The sequence below is a fragment of the Lissotriton vulgaris genome, chromosome 7 (genome assembly GCF_964263255.1).
Source record: "Lissotriton vulgaris chromosome 7, aLisVul1.2, whole genome shotgun sequence".
Taxonomy (NCBI): Eukaryota; Metazoa; Chordata; class Amphibia; order Caudata; family Salamandridae; genus Lissotriton; species Lissotriton vulgaris.
In genome coordinates, this window is record NC_141695.1 from 1166893413 (window position 1) to 1166904399 (window position 10987).

Genomic DNA, 10987 nt, shown 5'->3' on the forward strand with positions numbered 1-10987 from the left:
CTCAGCGCCCAGCAGTGGAGATCTGTGCCATACAAGCTCAACTAACAAGACTTATCATGGTCTACGGGACTCCAAACTACATGAACATAAAGAACTGATCTCCACAAAGTGACTTACGCGACCCTTTTGACAATCAAACTGGAACGTACACCTATATCAGCGTAACTGTCAGCATCTGAACTAATAGGATTGTTAATATAGCCACATCGTACCTGCTTCGCCCATTTAACAAGAACCTTTCGAAAATAAGACCTGCTCATCCACATCTAGATTGCCTTGAAAAAGCCCCCAGAGGGCGAAACACGTGTCGGCAGTGCAAAGCTGGAAAAAACTTTTTAATGTGTTTGAAATAAAGATCTTGAAAGAACTACATACGGTTTTGGATCCATGCTTTGAAGCTTCCCTATTACTTATGAACTGACTGTTGAAACTGGTGAAAAAGAACTATAATATCAATTTTGTATTTGGAAACAAAAAAGAATGTTTGTTCCTTGACTTTGGACTTTAAAGAGGGTGCTTAGTGTAACTTGGTCTTCTTCTGAGTATTGATACGAGCATTAAGTTGCTCTGTGTAACACCCCGGGTGGTGGGTGTCTTACCAGGTTCTCAGTGCACCTCTTCCCTTGACATTTTACACACGACCTGCCCAGAGGAAATAGTCTCCTACAGAAGGTGCGGACGTTTTCTCTCACTGAGAAACGCTACCACCAACATTACTGTATTATAATCCAGTTTAAGGAGGTAGATTTGACAATGCGTAGAGCTACCATGCTGCTTTTAGTACCCAGATTTCTGCACATGGGAGCCAACCAAACACGTCTGGGAGCAGAATATGCGTGACAGGCAAACAAAAAATTACCCAACGTTTCCTTTCCTTCCCCACAAACTGGGCAAATAGCTGGACCTCCATTTCTCCATTTTGATGTTAAATTACTCAGAGGTAGAGAGCCAGCCCTCATTTGAAAAAACAGTTTCCTATCCATGGGTTTAGTTATAAGGTCCCAATACATTTCAAACATGGGAAACAGTTTAGCTTCAAGGAAAGCAGTCGTCATAGACCCATTATTATTGCTAAGGAGACTCTTGTTTTCAACCTGTTCCCAGAAAAGATTTTTTATGAACAACTTGGATGGGAAGGATGACCCGGTTGGATCGGACCACAGTTCGCTTAACCCTAGTTCACTTAATGCTATTTTTAATGATCTAAACCATCTGATTTTATGGAATCGGTCTGCTTTGATGACATCAGCAAATCCTTCTGCATATTGTGACAACTCAGGGGTGGTCCAGATTCTACGCCAATATAATATCGGACGAAGTTTGCACATTGCCGAGATTTCCTTCCTGCCAAGGTCATATATGAGAGGCAAAAGGGGGCTGCTCTGTGGGGTGCCTGTTAGTTTTCGGAGGAAGTTATTCTCTGACGTCTGCAACTCCTGGAGGTTTTCTTGCCCCCACATCTCTGCCCCATACAATGCTGACCCTATTGCCTTAGCCTCATATATGATTAATGGAGGTTTAATTGGTTTGGTCAAGGATTTGCTGTGCTCCTTAATGATGGTACCAGCCAGTTGTTTGTGTCTTAATACTGCAAGGTTTAAATGGTGGTTCCATCTATTATCGTTTGAAATGTGGATCCCCAGGTAAGTAAAAGAATTCACTACTTCGAGGCAACGCCCACTCATGGATATTTTGGATTTAAAATTCCTGCAAGGAATAAAAACCATGAGTTTTGTTTTAGCTGCGTTTACCTCCAAGCCGTGGTCACTACAAAATTTGTCAAAAATTACCAATGCCTTTTGCAGACCGCTAGGCGATTTCTATAAAATTAAGGTGTCATCTGCGAACATTAAAATAGGAACTTTTGCACCTGCGAGTGAGGGAGCATCTACGGGCTCAGCTTGCATGCGGGGAACAATTCCATTTATGAAAAGAGTAAACAATGTCGGTGCCATTGAACAGCCCTGTCGAACCCCACGCTCGACAGGGAAATCAATAGTGTCGTTGCCGTAACCACCCCATTGGATCTTAGCATAGGTGCCCTCATGGAGTCTCATGATCAAAGTTAAAATGGTCATCGGGACCCCCAGAGCTGCCAGCACCTCCCACAATTTTGCCCTCGGCACCAGGTCGAATGCAGCCCGTAGGTCAACAAAAGCTACGTAGAGACTGCATCCGCCCAGGACCACGGTCCTCCACTGTATCAATTGGAAACGGAAGACCTGGTCCACAGTGCTGGTTGCTCTGCGAAACCCAGCCTGAAAAGGAGATAAGACGTTCTGCTCCTCTGCCCAATCAAGCAAGTTGTTAATGATTACACGTCCTACAACTTTTTGAACCGTGTCAATTAGGCTGATTGGGCGGTAATTGCAAGGTTGGGCACGATCTCCCTTTTTATATACTGGGATAATGACAGCACCCCGCCAGGATACCGGAATTTCAGCGCCCCTAGCAATATGGTTTAGTAGAAGGCAGATGTACTTGCTCCACCTGTCGGTGTCATTTAAAAAGACATCCGCCGGGACACCATCAATACCCGGGGCTCGGCCCCTATGCACAGATTTCAGGGCGGTCAGGACTTCGCTCTGCACAAAAATGTCTTCATCTGCGAACAGATATGTTGGGCTAGAGCTATTAACGAACTGATCCCTGGAGGAGTACTGCTCGCTGAAAAATTTAACCCATGCATCATGAGAGACATTATTATTGGGAGTCTCTGGAGATCTATCGTGGCCCCATTTGACAATATGCCAAAATAGTCTAGAGTGTTTACATTCACTTGCACATCTCAGTTTCTGCCAGTGGTCTTCGTCCCATTCTCTTTTTGCCCTGGCAATGCAGTTTTTATAGTGCTTCCTGGCAGACCGAATCTCACTCAAGTTGTTACTTTTGATTGCAGCTCCTAATTTAAATCTTGCTGCCTTGCAATCTTGAATATACCACTTTGCTGATTTATGCGGACGGGCCCTAGTATTATGTGCGGGTTTTAAGAAGAAATTTTTGACTTCATTAAAAAGAGTCGTATGAGCTATAGTGATGTCTTCGTGTCCCTGTGAAGACCCAGCAATATTCTCCAGTGCCAAAATGGCCTTGTCTGCCGCTGCTCCTATCTTTTCCAGAGCCTGCTGATCTGACTTGACACCAGACCACCTTAACCTACGCATGTTATTGGATGGAATGATCGTCGGGAGCACAAGTTGGTCACAAGGGTTTGGAGCAATTACGTTAGATGTCCACCAATTATGTGATACACATAGCGGGTCATGGTCGCTTTCTGGCCTAGCTGTTACTACCATGTCACTGAGAGATGACCATATCGATATACTACAAATGACATAGTCGATGCGACTTTTACTTCGCCCGTTGTTAAACGTCATGGCGGGAACACGATCTGATTGGGTTCGACCATTCAAGGCTCGCAGCCCGTGCTCCAGACACATAGCGTTTAGGCCTAGGATGTCAGCCGTCCACCGAGTTATCGGTGGGGAATCTAGTGTGGGGATGTCCCAAAGCTTATCTTCCTCTGCTCCCAGAGGAGAATCACCAGTGATGAGAGGTTCGAAAGTACGGTTTAAATCACCTGCAATTAGAATGTTTTTCCCTGCAGATTGTGTCTCAAGGAGATTAAAAAGACTCAAAAGAACCTCAGATTTGCCTTTACTACCACCTCTAACATAGATATTATAAATGTCTATGGAGATCGATAGATCACTAGTCAATCTGATGAGCTGGATATCTTTTTGGTCAAGCTCCACACATTTTACAGCAATTTTTAAAGACTGCCTAATCCATATGATAAGGCCCCCCATCGGCCGCCCTTTTAATCCCTTAGTGGCAGGAACATGAAAATTTACATACCCCAATGCAAAAATAGGTTCGCACGCCCAAGTCTCTTGAAAGATGCAAAGGTCGTAATTATTAATAAATTCAAACCAATCAGCGCAATCCATCTTGGAAGATATTCCAGCCACATTCCAGGACAAGAGGTTCCCTGAGTTAGGTGTCGTAAGAGAACAGGGGTTTGTAATAGGCTTGTGTGACATCCTACCCCCAGTGACCTGATTAATGGTTATTACGTTGGATAGCCCTGGTGAATCATCGGACGGATACCCCTGAGTACTATTTGTTGTTAAATTACTGTCTAAATCAGAAGTTCTTTTGTCACAAAGGGGCAAGGGGATAGAGTTACAAATGGATGGTTGTCAATCGCAATCATTTAAGTTAGACAATGCAGAAAAACGATTTTCCAACCCCAAACCCCAGTCCACTGAAGCGACGTCCTTCCTCCCCCTCTTAGTCACAATGTTCCAGTTGGTTCTCAAAATACTTGAGTTTGGGCCACTTCCCTTTCTAGGATAGAAGAAGTCCAAAGTTAATGGAACTATTGAGGTTGATCTCCTTTGTGGTGGTAGGATGTTAGGTAAGATGTTAGGCAAGACCCCAGGGTCAGAGAAGTGTAGGACGACGCACTCCCCTTTGAACTTTTTCACCCTGTCCCCAATCCACTGGACCCTTCTAGCATTAACGAGCTCTTCAGAGAGTTGCTGCTTTCCCCATGGAGTGATTACCATGTTGTTGGTTAGCCATGATAGGGATTTGTTTATTAGAGAAGATGTTGTTTCCCGCTCACCTTGAGCCAAGGGAGGAACATTAGCAAGAACAAGTACCAATGGGGAAGCTTCAACCACAAGCTCGAAAGTCCCTTTTTCAGTAAATGGGTCTTCAGCAACAGGAGCAGGGATCGGGGCAATATGAGAGTCACCAGGGAGAGTACTATTGGTTGCCATTAGGGGGTTAGATGCAGGGGTAGGGATGAGTCCACTGATAGCTGTAGTTACTGATTTGTTAAGAGATTCCTCTATCTTGGCAGAGACATTTTCCGGGAGTTTCCCTATCTCACCCATGGTTTTTTGCAGTAGACCTTCCAGTCGGTTAACCTCAGAGGTTAACTTATCTATTTTGCTGACCAGGGGTTTAACCACACCTTTGATTTTAGTATCCATCAGAGCCAGTAGTTTATTGAATTGGGCCTTTGAAAGTGTGACATAAGCCTCGTTAGTCAGATCAGGCTCCTCTTCCTCTGAATGTTTCCTCGGGAGGTTTGCAACTTTGTTCTTAGCTGACCTGAGACACTCCCGTTTCCCCAGAACGGGTGCTGAAGGGGAGATGGAGGGATCGTGACTAGTAGTTATGTCTGACAGTACTTCGTTAACACTAAGGTCTTCAGGTCCAGCAACAGTACCACTAGGCTGTATGATGATAGTATCCGGAAATGAATCAAGTGTAGCACAATTAGTGCTATTATTAATTTGAAGGCCAAAGGGATCATCTGCCTCGATGTCAATGAAGGGAGATTGGGTAGATGAGTCTATTCCCAAAGACGCTCTCCTGTCACTGTTGATTTTTTCTACAACTTGTACCAGATAGTTCTCAATAGATTTGCTAGGAGTAGTTAACTTTTTAGGAGGCATGATACTCTTTGCACACAACCAAAGTTGATAAAACTTACGTAGAAATCAGCCGGGATGTGGAGATACGCAGAAGCATCGATTTCAAGACAGCAAACCAAGAGACCAGGCCCAACCCAACCTTGGCCAACCTCGGACGGCCTCAGACGGCCCGCCCTTTGCCCGGGCTTAGCCCGGCGCCGTCCGCGCCCGTCCGCGACGCGGAGGTGTCTCCCCGATTAAGTAGCGCCTCCGGGCGCGCAGCGTCAGGAAGTGTCCGGCCGGAAGTCACCGCACTGCCCTCTGGGAGCTGTAGTCTCCAGCCGCCGCGATGGCGTGGAGCGGCGAGACCACAGCGTCAGGGCCCCAGGTGCGGTAAGGCGTCCGGTCGGCGAGATGGTCTCCCAGCGTCTCCCTGTGGCTGGTTAGTGGCAAGGTTTTCTCCCCGTAGCAGTGAGCGGCAAGGTTAGCTCCACGCTCCACCGAGGTGTCTCCCCGATTAAGTAGCGCCTCCGGGCGCGCAGCGTCAGGAAGTGTCCGGCCGGAAGTCACCGCACTGCCCTCTGGGAGCTGTAGTCTCCAACCGCCGCGATGGCGTGGAGCGGCGAGACCACAGCGTCAGGGCCCCAGGTGCGGTAAGGCGTCCGGTCGGCGAGATGGTCTCCCAGCGTCTCCCTGTGGCTGGTTAGTGGCAAGGTTTTCTCCCCGTAGCAGTGAGCGGCAAGGTTAGCTCCACGCTCCACCGAGGTGTCTCCCCGATTAAGTAGCGCCTCCGGGCGCGCAGCGTCAGGAAGTGTCCGGCCGGAAGTCACCGCACTGCCCTCTGGGAGCTGTAGTCTCCAGCCGCCGCGATGGCGTGGAGCGGCGAGACCACAGCGTCAGGGCCCCAGGTGCGGTAAGGCGTCCGGTTGGCGAGATGGTCTCCCAGCCTCTCCCTGTGGCTGGTTAGTGGCAAGGTTTTTCTCCCCGTAGCAGTGAGCGGCAAGGTTAGCTCCAACATTATCTTTCAACATCCTCTCCTGTATCTCCTGCCAACGCACTCTTGCATCCCGCCCCCCCATCATTCACCTGTTTCTCCCCCCCCCCCGGGGGAGGGGGGTGCGTCCATCCAAGACGCCCCACCCCTCCAAAATACTGCCAACCCAAACCTACACAACCCGTCCTAAACTGGCACGCTTACAAACAATCCCTGCCCTCAAAACTTGCAGAGTGGGTGGGTGGTCAAAAAATTCACTCCCACCCCAGTGGTATCAGGCACAGGAAGAAGATGATTCTCCTCTCCTGGCCATTATAGCTGTCCCTAATCCCCACCCCTTAACCCAGAGGTCTTCAAACTTTTGGATGCAGAGACCCCCCTGTTAAAATTTTCCGGTGTAAGGACCCCCTTCTGATTCGCACATTCAACAGATACTTAAATGGTCACCGAAAATCATTTTGATAGCAAACCTCATAGATCACCTATCAGTTATCTTCTCTCACCCTTCAACAGTAGACCTCCTCTCTGCCCTCACCTCTCCTCTTGCGTTTCCGCACTTCCTTCACCACTTCACAATTCTCCTCATCCCTGACCCCTTAAATCGAATTCTCACCTTCCCTTGCTGCCCTCGCCACCTCTCTTGGCTGTCTCCTCTCACCCTCTCACGCTTTCACATCTCTCACCTTGCGTCTGCTCACTTCACTCACATCATCCACCCCTTCTCTCCAATCCCGCATCCTGCCTCCCACTCCGCACCTCTCTCCTTGCCTTCCAGTCGGCCTCGCATGGACCCTTCCGCATTCATAACATATTAAGGTACGTGTTGTGCGCCCAATATTTCTTCTGTATGTGTAGGCACAGTATGTTTGGTTTTATATTTTAGCTGTTTATTCCTATTTCTTCGTTATACATCATCTTCCAAGTATTTGCCCATATTTTTCTCTTGCTCCTTATGCAAAGTTTGAGGGGCACTTCGCAAGTTTGGGGTAAAGTAACCTTTTAATCCTTGAGCTTTTTCGTTGCTATGATTTATAGGACACAATATATGAAAAAAAGGAATAGAAATTACTAAGTCTGGCTCCATGTTTGCCTCTGTGTGTATCCTCATGCAGCACTTTGACACTCTTCTGAGCCTTAACTGCGCTTCAAAAACCATGCAAAATAATATGAGAGGCCTTAAAATATAGCAACCAAAACAGGCCCGAGGCTAATATACACATGCCTTAATAAAACAGCCCTTTTTGCCCGGCCTACGGAATAATCTACCTTATTTTTAAAAAATGAGGGAATCTACAAGGAGGAAGAAATTATTTTGGGAAACAGTTTCAGGCAAGAAAGTCTTATAGATAAGAATGTGTGTGCGTGGTGAAAAGTCAGGGCATGGTGGACGAGGAAGCTTACTTACAAGTTCTACAAAGCTTTGGTTGATTGGCAACATGGAAACAGCTTAGAGAGGCAAAGGCAGCCACGAGGAAGAAGCACGAAAAGTACACTAGCTGAAAAAAACAGCAGCAGCAACGAGATAGACCGGGAAAGGCAACAGGACGGAGTGCAAGGAAGCGGGATAAAATAATATCGAAGCACTCCTGAGCATTCCAGAGCTGCATATTTATGGCCTCACTTCCCGTCCCGGCATTTCTTGTTGTTCATCCTGCAGTCTCTCTGATTGGAGGACAGTCGTGGATGACGTTGTATTCTTTTACGATGTCCTCCAATCAGAGAGCACATTGAGACACACCACTCTGAATCCAAAACGAAGAGCAAACGTTTTGGATTCTGGATCCAGGCAGTTCCATGCAGGAGTGCAACCAGGAATGCGCGACCCCCTTTGTATGTCTCCACGCCCCCCCTGGGGGTCGCGCCCCACAGATTGAAGACCCCTGCCTTAACCCCAACAGCCTTGTCCTTCTGGCCTATTACGCGAAAACCCCAGGGGAAGACTAGTCTGCGACTTTACTTTCCCCAGGGGCTGCATATTAAGCCGGGCACAAGTCCTAAAAAAAGAAGTGGCGGGACTAATCAGTTTGGGCAATATGCAAGTGAAATCATGCTGCATGCTCTCACAGCACATGATGTCACGATGCGTGACATTGCACATGAAATTACAGCAAGCCACATCACAAGAAGTCACATCAGATATTAAGACCCCACACATATGTTTATCAGGTATATCATGAGTACATTTAAGAGTATTATGAGATTTAACAAATGAGAATTGGTGTTGGGGTTGTGCCAAAAAAGTGGCGCAATCCCGATGCAAAATCTGGGCCTCAACTAATACATTTGTTTTTTTAACCCCGGGCCACAAAGAAATTGTCAACAAGGAGAAGCATGGTAGTAGATCTGTTATGCTTAATTTGTTGCAAAGCCTACATGTTAAAATATTTGATTGGTACCTGTCTATACCTATCATTTTGTTCATTCAATCCTTTGTACAGCGTTCTGATACCCTTGGGTCATGTGCACACTTGATAAAACACTTTAAATGAATAAATAAATAAAAAATAAAATTGGGTTAAGACATCTGTCGTGACGGTGCCCAGTACATCTCAGGGAATAGTAATAATGGTGAGATAATGCTGGTGGTTAATGCACTTGCTGGAGAGATCTGTGTTTTGCAAAGCCCTAGATTTGAATCAAAATAGTAGAGAAGGGAAATGTGTCTACTGCAAAGCACATCATCTAACACGCAGATGACAGATTTTTATTTTATGTAGATAGTAAAGTGGGTTACTGCTTTTAACACAGAGTTCCTTTTGTTACTTGCAGCTCATAAATTGTAATCCTTGTAATATAGCACAGTGAGCTATGAACGACATGTGACTCCTACACCTTGTAACCCTCACTGTCTCATGCAACTCATCTTGTACATTGATTTAGACATGTACATGATTTATTGTAAATGTATAATGTGTATGTTACGTAAAGAGCTCTTATACCTTGCATTGGGTTGCATAACCTATAAAAGAAATAAAATATTGCTATTGAAATTGTTATTTGTGTAAATATTGTGACAGACAAACACACCTGAGATTCTTACTTACAGTGCATGCATCTATTATATACTAAACAAAGGTAAACTTATTTCTCACTTTAGTACTTATGAAGAGATAACAAGCTGTGAGCCTTTGTTACATTCAAGTGTGAGGTTCCAAGCCGCCTCCAGTCAGGATATTCAATCAAAAGGCCACTTCTTCGGCCCAGCTTAAGGTGAAAAAAAGCCCCTCCCTGCCTGCACATTGCTGCTCCGAATCGAAATCAGGCGCTGCTGAAGTGTCCCGGTGTCTGCAAATTATACCGGGACCAATGTGAGCATATTTCTGTGGGGCCCAACTTCTTGGCAGGAGGACGGTGTCCACCCTGTGAAAAGAGTGGGTGGATGCCATGTACCTGCGTGTGCCCCCAACTTGTGCCCTGATATTAAGGAGGTCTCTCCTGATATCAGCCAGTGAATTAGTAGTGTACGGCCACTTTTCTTTTCTTATTTCTTTTCATTGTTTGCCTTTTGTTAGTTTTTTTTGGACTCAGCTAATGTGTTTTGTGAATCAAATCACTCAATAGGATCAGTGATCATAAATGGATCCATCACAAAGATCACAAAGATGACTGTCATGTGAAAACTTTCTTTAAGCTTGAAGCAAAACAACTAAGTAATGCCACCATCAGGTATTAATGGATCCTAATACTTAGACTAGGCCTGGGCAGAATTTCAGTACACCAGTGTATTCAGAGTAAATTTGTGTTACTCTTTGATGCAGAATTACCGAAAATAATGCAATTATGCCTGCTCGCGAAGTCTTTGGGGTAAAAAATCCTACAGTGAAAGCACATTTAGCAAGTGGCTACTCACACTGATGTTTATGTTCTGTTGCCTTTCTTAGCACAAAATGCAGGAGGCTTTTTTGTGCTAAGAAAATAGTGCTAAATGTAAAATTACTCTTGTTGTATAATTCCGCAGAATCTTGCGCAATACTGAGGTAATTCCACATGATTAAGATACATGGAATTACACGAGTTATGCCCACCACTAGACCGTTCTTCTGGCCTGAGGTAATTTTGTTTTTTACAGTCACAGGACTGTGTTTTGTAAAATTTCAGGCTGTTCAACTGCAAACTAACTTGATTGTACTAAATGGACACAGCAAATCGCAAGCTGTTTTTTGAATCGCATTGTACAGAATACGACTTTACGATTCGCCAGAAAGCGAGGTCATGAATTGGACACCCCTTTTCATCTCAAATCGCAAGGACATGTATCGATGCTTTACAACAGCACTTGAGGTTGCAAACTTTTGATTGGATAGCAACACCTCAAAAGGGGTGGTATCCACACGCAAACTGTAAGCTGTATGTGAGAAATAGCTTCCACTTTGTGAATGTGAGGTGATGGCATTAGGGTGAGCTGACATTGGATTAAGTATGTGGAACATGGCGAAGAGAGTGCGTAAATTATAAGAGGTAGGTCTAGTAGGAATGAATTGTGACTGGTCCGGAAGGACCAGACCCTGCATGAAAGGCTGAAGTCTGGTGGCCAGGATCTTGGCCAATATTTTGGCATCTGTGT